Raw genomic sequence first — 9113 nt, forward strand, 5'->3', positions numbered from 1 at the left:
AGAAGAATGGGCAATGATTAGGGGATGGGGGGGAAGAGACAGTGTGCAGAACTACAATTTAGAAAAATGACCCAGGCAGCAGAGTGAAGAATAGACTAGAGAGATGAAAAACTGTGGGCAGGGAGGTCAGTGAGGTCTTTCCTAGCCCTCCCAGAAAAACCACATCATGGGCATCTGATAATTGTCAACGAACGGAATTCACTGAGTGCTTACTGTGCCCAACACTGTACTAAGCACAATACAGTATTCATTCATTCAATCGTATTTATTGAACTGAAAGGGAAAGGAAAGGGAGGGAGAAGAGGGGAAGGGAGGGAAAAGAGGGAAAGGAGAGGGAACGAAAAGGAAGAGGGAAAGGAAAGGAAAGGGAGAGGAGGGAAAGGACAGGAAAGGAAAGGGAGAGGAGGGAAAGGAAAGGAAAGGGAGAGGAGGGAAAGGACAGGAAAGGGAGAGGAGGGAAAGGAAAGGACAGGAAAGGGAGAGGAGGGAAAGGAAAGGACAGGAAAGGGAGAGGAGGGAAAGGAAAGGAAAGGGAGAGGAGGGAAAGGAAAAGACAGGAAAGGGAGAGGAGGGAAAGGAAAGGACGGGAAAGGGAGAGGAGGGTAAGGAAAGGAAAAGGAAAAGGAAAAGGAAAGGAAAGGAAGAGGAGGGAAAGGAAAGGGAGAGGAAGGAAAGGAAAGGGAGGGAGACGAGAGAAAGGAAAGGGAGGGACACGAGGGAAAGGAAAGGGAGGGAGACGAGGGAAAGGAAAGGGAGGGAGACGAGGGAAAGGAAAGGGAGGGAGACGAGGGAAAGGAAAGGGAGGGGAAGGGGAGAGGGGGAGCGGCGGAGGGGAGAAGGGGAGGGGAGAAGGGGAGGGAAGGAGCGGGATATATTATTGGCTCGTCTTTTCTTCCCGTTTCCTTCATCCCAAGGGGCTCCACTGGTGGGGATGGGGGTGGGGGACTGCACACAACCCGGCGAGTTACCCTGGTCGGTCGGCCGCCCGGGCCGGTGCTGTGCGGTGCGGGCCGGCCGGGTGCCCTCTCCCCCTCTCCGGGGGCAGGTCCCGGGTCCTCCGCGTCCCTCTGTCCATCCATCCGGACCCCCCGAACCCCGGGCCGGTCCTACCTCCGCAGCCGCACCGACGATGGCAGGCCTGACTGGGGCCCTGGGCCGTTGTGTGTCGACCGACTGAGCGGTGGGAGGCTGGGCTCCTCCGTCCCGCCCCCCGGGCCCGGCTCCGGCCACAAGCCGCTCCGACCAGGCCTCCGCCGTTGACCCCGTTTGACCCCGGACTTTGACTTGTGTGTCACAGACAGACAGACACTCACACTCATGCACACACACGAAAACACACACGCCCAGTGTCTCCCACTCCGTCTTCCCCCAGGTGAGCCCGGACTTTGGCTTCCTTGTCATGCCCAAGCACACACACCCAGGCATTCGTCTCCAGCTCACCTGTGTACGTGTCGGCTATTTTTATCCCATTTCTTCTTTCCCTCCCATCCCCCTACACCTGCGTTCCTGCTAAACTCTCCTCTTAGATCTTCTTTCCTCCCTTCTCTTTCTTCCTTTCTCTCTCTCTTTCTCTCTTCGACTTAGTGGTATTTGTTAAGCGCTTACTGCCGAGCACTGTTCTAAGCGCGGGGGAGATACAGGGTCATCAGATTGTCCCACATGAGGCTCCCAGTCTTCAGCCCCATGTTCCAGATGAGGTCACTGAGGACCAGAGAAGTGAAGTAACTTGCCCACAGTCACACAGCTGACAAAGGGGGAGAGCAGGGATTCGAACCCATGACCTCTGACTCCCATGCCCGGGCTCTTTCCACTGAGCCACGCTGAGAACTTATATGTGCCCCCCGCCCCACATTCTTGTCCGGCTCACCTATGTGCGTGCTGCCTATTCCTGTCCTATCCCTTCCCTTCCATACCCGCACACCTGCTTTCCTGCCAAACTCACCTGTGAGTTGATCCAGCGTGGCTCAGTGGCAGGACCCCGGGCTTGGGAGTCAGAGGTCATGGGTTCCAATCCCGACTCTCCCCCTTGTCAGCTGTGTGACTGTGGGAAAGTCACTTAACTTCTCTGTGCCTCACTGCCCTCATCTGCACGATGGGGATGAAGACTGTGAGCCTCACGTGGGACAACCTGATTTCCCTGTACCTACCCCAGTGCTTAGAACAGTGCTCTGCACATAGTGAGCGCTTAACAAATACCAACATTATTATTATTATTATTATACACACACCCCCACCCAACCCTTTTTAAACAATCAATAATCAATGGTATTTCCTGAGCATTTACTATGTGCAGTTCACTGTACTAAGCACTTGGGAGAGTACAGCAGTATTAGTGGAATCCCTGTCCAGAAAATACACTTGATTTAGTCACTCTTTCCACACTCTCACCTCATTAACAAATATTTATTGATTTCCTAACGCAGCCTGTTTCTTGAAGTAATATTTTGCAAAGAATTCATTTAAAAAGCAAATCGTACAAGTCAGAGCCCCCACAAATTTAAGAAGGTTAGTTCTTCCAACGTAGTTATTTCGATTAATCAAAGTCATTTTCATTCATTCAGTTGTATTTATTGCTCACTTACTGTGTGCAAATCACGGTATGTAACACTTGGGAGAGTAAAATATATCAACAAATAGACATATTCCTGCCCACAAGAAGCTCACAGTGAGGGGGTGGGGGTGGGGAAGCAGACATTAATATAAATAAATAGATATATACAGAAATAAACATATGTGCTGAGGGGATGGGAGGGAGGATGGATGAAGGAGCAAGTAAGAGTGGTGTAGAAAGGAGTGGCAGAAGAGGAGGGGAGGACTTAGTCAGGGAAGGCTACTTGGAGGAGATGAGCCTTCAATAAGGTTTTGAAGTGGAAGAGAACAATTATCTGTCTGATATGAGGAAGAAGGGCGTTCTAGGGCAGAGATAGGATGTGGAGGAGAGGTAGAGGCGAGACAGACAAGATTAAGGTACAGTGAGGTTAGCATTAGAGGAACAAAGTGTACTTGCTGAGTTGTAGTAGGAAAATAATGAGGTGAGGTTAGGAGGAGTCAAGGTGATTAAGTTTTTTAAAGCCAATGGAGAGGAATTTTTTTTGATGTAGAGGTGGATGGGTTACCACTGGAGTTTCTTGAAGAGTGGGGAAAAATGGTTTGAACATTTTTGAAGGAAAATGATTCTGGCAGAGGAATGGAGTATAAACTTGAGAAGGGAAAGACAGGAGGCAGGGAGGTCAATGAGGTGGCTGATATAATAATCAAAGTGGGATTGGATAACTGCTTGTGTTAATTTGCCAGCAGTTTGGACAGAGAGGAAGCGGTGGGTTTTGGCGATGTTGTGAAGGTGGAACTGACAGGATTTAGTGATGGCTTGAATATATGGTTGGAACGAGAGAGAGGAGTCAAGGATAATGCCAAGGTTATGGGCTTGTGTAGACAGGAGAGATAGTGGTGCCGTGACATCATGATATCATGATTTCATGATGTGTTAAAATTTGGAATGTTCACCAACTAGATATATAAAAAGTTCCTCTGATTCACATTCCACTTAGGTTAACATTTAAAACATCTAGGTAGATTGAAAGGATTAATACGGTTCCTAAGAAACAGTACAATGTTTCTGGTTATACTGCTTTGAAGAATTACAGCTTGATGACTTCTATTCAACTGTCCAGAAGGCATAGTTTTTTATCCCCCTTTAAAAAATATATTTATTTTTATTTATGCTGGTCACCTCAGAGCTCCTCTTTAATAATAATGATAATAATGGTACTTATTAAGTGCTTACTATGTGCCAGGCACTGCACTAAAGCGCTTTTTCTGAGTTTTCATCATATTCTGATGCAGTTCTGCCATTTGACCCATTTCTGCCCTCCTTCCTGGCCCTGGAAATGTATCCATTTCTTCTTAGTTTGGCAGGGAAACAGAGGAATCAATCATTCAATCAATGGTATATGTGAGGCACTTACTGCATTCAGACTACTGTACTAAGCATTTGGGAGAGTACAATACATGGGTTTCGGAACTCCGGAAACAGTTCCCAAGTGTTTCACCCTAGAGCTGCTAGTTATGGAAATAACATTCCCAGTCTCTCTTGCCTGGCTGTCACAATGTAATGGTGAGCTCAATTCTTTTATATATTTGAAGGGCACATAAATTCAGCTCTGCAGGGCTATAATGAATGGATCAATAATATTTATTTTGCAATTGCTGTGTGTAGAACACTGTACTAAGCGCTTGGGACAGTATAGTATCACAGAGTTGGTTGATACATTCCCTGCCCACAAGGACCTTACAGTTTAGAGGGATCATAGGGTCCACACATGAACATCTTAAAATCCCCATAATGTTCTATTCTATGACATCTTTGCTTTGCACAGCTTCATATTTTTGAATTTACAACCCATCCAAGTCTCCCATACAAGAGTAATGCACTGATTCAAAAATCATTCTTTCTAGGGGTGTCTTTCTTTTAGTATTGCTAATTCTCAATCTGAAAGGAAAGAGTAATAATATTCAAAATAATTTCATTTCAGAATTCAAAAATTTGATTCCCAGATTAATTTCCCTTCCTTCCAGATTATATCTCACCAACTACCACTTCAGCACGTCTGCACCATCTGTACACTTGTGGACTCACAAACCATCTTCAGTATTTCTGTACAGATCAATTTACATTACTATTTAAGCATTAATAAGAATGGATATCACTTCTTCTGCAGGAATCATGTCTACTAACAGCTCTCCCAAACCCTTAGGACAGCACTCTGCATATAATAGTTGCTCAATAAGTATTATTGCTCAATTAGACATGAAAAACCCCTATCAGCTAAGAAGAATTCATAATTAATGGGGAAGTGTAAATGTTTGTAACTTTTACAACTACTTGACTAGAGTACTAGACCCAACCCCTCTCAGGATCGCACTTGGAGAGTTTCCAGTACTCTACTAGTCTCTGCTATGGGAGGGAGAGTCAAGCAGAGGCAAACCCCTTCCATTCCTAGCTTGGCCAGCGGCTAATGAGAGGAAAGCAGTCAGCTACAAGTCACGACTCCCCTGTGCTGGGCAGCAGCAGCAGCAGCATGAGAGAGTCAAGGGCAGAGACTCAAGTTTACAGTGCAGAAAAAGTGGTAAACCACTTCCATATTTTTACCAAGAAAACTCTATGGATATACTACTAGAGCGATTGCAGATGGAGGTGGAGTGTTCTGAGAGACATATGTCTATGGAGTCACTTTGGGTTGGAGACAACTCGACAGCATAAGACAAGGCAAGGCTCGATCCAAAACTGCCTTCTCTTCTCACATCAGGGGTATTTCATCCTCAGGGGTTTGGAGAAGTTTGAGGGGGATTCAGTATGACCTCGGGTTAGCCTTGATATGGGATCTTCTGCCTGGAAAGAGAGAAGAAGGGATTTCATTCCAGAACAAAGCAAACTCCAAGCCCCTGAGGTGGGTCCTAACCTAACCAGTCTTATCAGGATCCCTCCAAATCAGATACGGCTCAATTGGCATCTACCTCTATATTGTAAACTCCTTGAAAGCAGGGAGTATGTCTACCAAATCTGTTACACTGTACTCTCCCAAGCACTTGGTAAAGTGTTTTGCAAAGAGTAAATGCTCAATAACTATGATTGATATATAGATCCCAGATCAGCACTATAGCCATGAGTGAGTTACTGAAAACTTTCATCAGGGTTCCTCAGCACTTACATATATACACTGATTCAATTGCACATGAAATAATTTATTCTGATTACTTTTTCTAAATACATTTATGTCTGTCTCCACCATCAGAGCGTAAGGTCACTGTGAGCTGGAAATGTGTCATTTGCTTGATTTTTAGTTCCCAAGTCTCTAATAAAGTAAACTGCATCTAGTGGAAGCTCAATAAATGTTTATTTCAATTTCCTTTTCTAAATGGCTGTAACTAGCAGCTCTGAGAGAATGGGATTGGGAATCAGGAGACCCAGGTACTAGGGCCACTGCTCCCAATGTTGTGCATGTGACCTTTGGCGAGTCTAATGCAGAATTCAACCAATCATATTTATGGAGCACTTATTGTGTACAGAGCACTGTACTAAGAGCTTGGGAGAGTACAGTACAACAGATACATTCTCTGTCTAAAACAAACCTATGGTCTAGAGGATGAGTTTACCATCTCATCTTTGCCCCTAAACCCACTTCTTGCCCTAACTTTCCCATCTCAGTCTACAACACTAGCATCCTTCCATCCCATTCCAGGAGCCTGGAACCTTGGTGTCCTCCTTGACTTCTTGCTCTGTTTCAACATTTGTATTTAGTTTACAGCCAAATCCTGCTGGATTTTCTTCCACAACATCTTCCGATCTGTCCCTTCCTCTCCACCCAAACTCTACCATCCTGGGACAAATTCTGGTCTTGCCACTGATAGATTATTCTACTACGCCTCTTCAGTGGCCTCCCAGCCACCAGCTCTGCTCCCTTCCAAACTATAGTACATACTACTCCATGAATTATCTCCCTGAAACATTCTTTGACCCACATCTCTTCTCTCCTTAAAATCCTCTTCTGGCTTCCTCTCTCTTCACATCAAACAAAAACTTCTCACAATCGGCTTCAAGGCTATCCTTATGTATTTGCTCTCTACACCTATTTCCAAATTTGCTGTCTTTTTTCCTCCCATGCCAGCCTTCTGGATGTGTCCTCCCTCTCTGCTTTCCTATCACCAGCCCCTTGCTCATGCTGTTCTCTTTGTTCGGAACTCCCTCCCTTCACACATGAAGAAGATCACAACTTTTCCACATTTAAACCCCTGCTAATCCCACCTACTCCAGCTAGATTTCCCCAGTGAATTGTCTAGCATGCTGAGCCCCACATTATCCCTTCAACCAACTTTAGCACTTCTTAGATCTTATGTATATATATGTACTCTATTTGACCACTCAATCAATCATATTTATCAAGCACTTACTGTGTGCAGAGCACTGTATTAAGCACTTGGGAGGGTATAATATAATAAATTTGATAGACAAGACAGGTTCTCTGCCCAGAACAAGCTTACAGCCTAGAGGGGGAGACAGAAATCAGTATAAATTATGGATTGTACTTCAGTGCTGTGGGAGTGAGAGTGGGGTGAATAAAGGGGAAATCCAAGTTCTAGGACAATGTAGAAGGGAGTGGAAGAAGAGGAAATTAGGGTTTGTTTGGGGAAAGGCTCTTGGAGGAGAAGTGCCTTTCAAGGCATTGCAGATAGGAAGAGTGATTGATATGAAGAGGGAGGGAGTTCCAGGCCAGAGGCAGGCTGTGGGCCAGGGTTTAGTGGCAGGATAGATGAGATTGAGGTACAAGTGTGTGGGCTGCGTTGTAGTAGGAAATCTGGGAGATTAGGTAGGAGAGGATAAGGTGATCAAGTGCATTAAAGCCAATGGTGAGGAGTTTCTATTTGATGTGGAGGTGGTTAGGCAACCACTGGAGGTTCTTGAGGAGTGGGGAAACATGGACTGAATGGTTTGGTAGAAAACTGGACTCTGGCAGGAGTGTGTATTAGTTATGAATATTTTTATGTATGCCTGCTTCATTAGGGTGTAAACTCCTCCTGTACAAGGAATGCATCATATTGTTAATCTGTTTGTCCCAAGCACCTAGAACGGCACACCACTGAAATGGATGCTCAGTAAACACTACTGTAACTATTAATACTATCACCCCACCATCACTATGTGCCCCAGTTTCCCCATATGTGAAATGGGGGATAGATATTTATTCTCCCTGCTTCTTAGATAGTCAACCCCATGTAGGAGCAGAATTATGTCTGATTTGATTACCCCTAATTTTAGTAAAGTGCTTTTTTTTTTTAAAAAAAAAAGGGATTTGTTCAGTGCTTACTATGAGCCAGGTATTGTACTATATGCTGGGGTAGATACAAGCTAATTAGGTTTTCCCTCTCTCACATAGGACTTCCAGTCTTAACTCCCATTTTATATATGAGAGAAGAGAGGCACAGAAAAGAGAAGTGACTTGCTCAAGGTCCAACAGCAGACAAGTAGAAGAGCTGGGATTAGAACCCAGGCCCTTCTGTCTCCCAGGCCCATGCTCCATTCACTAGGCCACGAGTCAATTAACTTGTAATATTCAAACAATCGATGGCACTTATTGAAAGCTTACTGTGTGCAGAGCACTGTACTAAGCATTTGGGAGAGCACAATACAACACAGTTGGTAGACATGATCTTTGCCCTCGAGGAGCTTACAGTTTAGTAAAATATTTTTAAAAAGCACAGATAGGGGAAGCAAGAGAGATTAAGGAAGTGTATATAATAATGATGGCATTTGTTAAGCGCTTAATATTTTACCAGGGACTATACTAAGTTCTGGGGTAGATACAGGCAAATCAAGTTGATCAAAGTCCCTCTCCCATGTGGGGCTCACAGTCTCACTTTACAGATGAGGTAACTGTGGCCTAGAGAAGTGAAGTGACTTGCCCAAGGTCACACAGCAGACAAGTGGTGGAGCCGGAATTAGAACTCAAGACCTTCTAACTCCCAGGTCTATCCATGCTCTATCCACTATGCTGTGATGCTTCTCTATGTAAGTGCTGTCGTGCTAGGAGTGGGTTATCAAAGTACTTAAGGGGTGTAGGCTCAAGTGCCTAATGACACAGAAGGGAGGGCAAGTAGAGTGGGGAAATGAAATTAGTCAGGGAAGGTTTTCTGGAGAAGATGTGATTTTCGTAAGGCTTTGAAGACAGGTAGAATGGTGGTCTGTCAGACATGAAGGCAGAGGCAGCTCTAGGCCAGACTGACAATTAACATGGATCATTGTTTTTTTCAGCTTAGTTGGGCAGTTAGCACATCAAATAATTGCACAAAATGTTTACCTTCTGTTATTTTTTACTGTATTGTAGTCCAAGAAACCATGCCATCTTAACCTTTAGCCCTGGAGAGAAAAAAAAAAGAAATCTAATATTGTGATTTTAACAATGGGTGCTATAGGCTTCACTCTTGGCCTTTTCAAAGTATTATGGAAGACTAGTTCATATTTATAAGCCTCTCTGAATCATATCCTACAATTTCTTTCAAGATATAATGGATAGAAACTATGACTAGCACAATTATTTAAAAGTCCCTGCTATTTTGGC

At 44.6% G+C, this 9113-nt stretch overlaps 1 protein-coding gene across 3 annotated transcripts in view; it reads right to left on the reverse strand.

Annotated features, from left to right (window-relative positions):
* The window catches only part of CCDC68 (coiled-coil domain containing 68), a 42605-nt gene extending 41406 nt beyond the window's left edge, over positions 1 to 1199 (reverse strand). For 2 of the 3 annotated variants that reach the window (XM_029060785.2, XM_029060783.2), the window contains exon 1: positions 969 to 1199. The gene's annotated coding sequence lies outside the window, so the exon portion shown is untranslated. The remainder of the gene's footprint in view (positions 1 to 968) is intronic. The other variant, XM_029060784.2, reaches the window with a different exon arrangement.
* Positions 1200 to 9113: the final 7914 nt, after the last annotated feature.

Source organism: Ornithorhynchus anatinus, chromosome 3 (genome assembly GCF_004115215.2).
Source record: "Ornithorhynchus anatinus isolate Pmale09 chromosome 3, mOrnAna1.pri.v4, whole genome shotgun sequence".
Lineage (NCBI taxonomy): Eukaryota > Metazoa > Chordata > Mammalia > Monotremata > Ornithorhynchidae > Ornithorhynchus > Ornithorhynchus anatinus.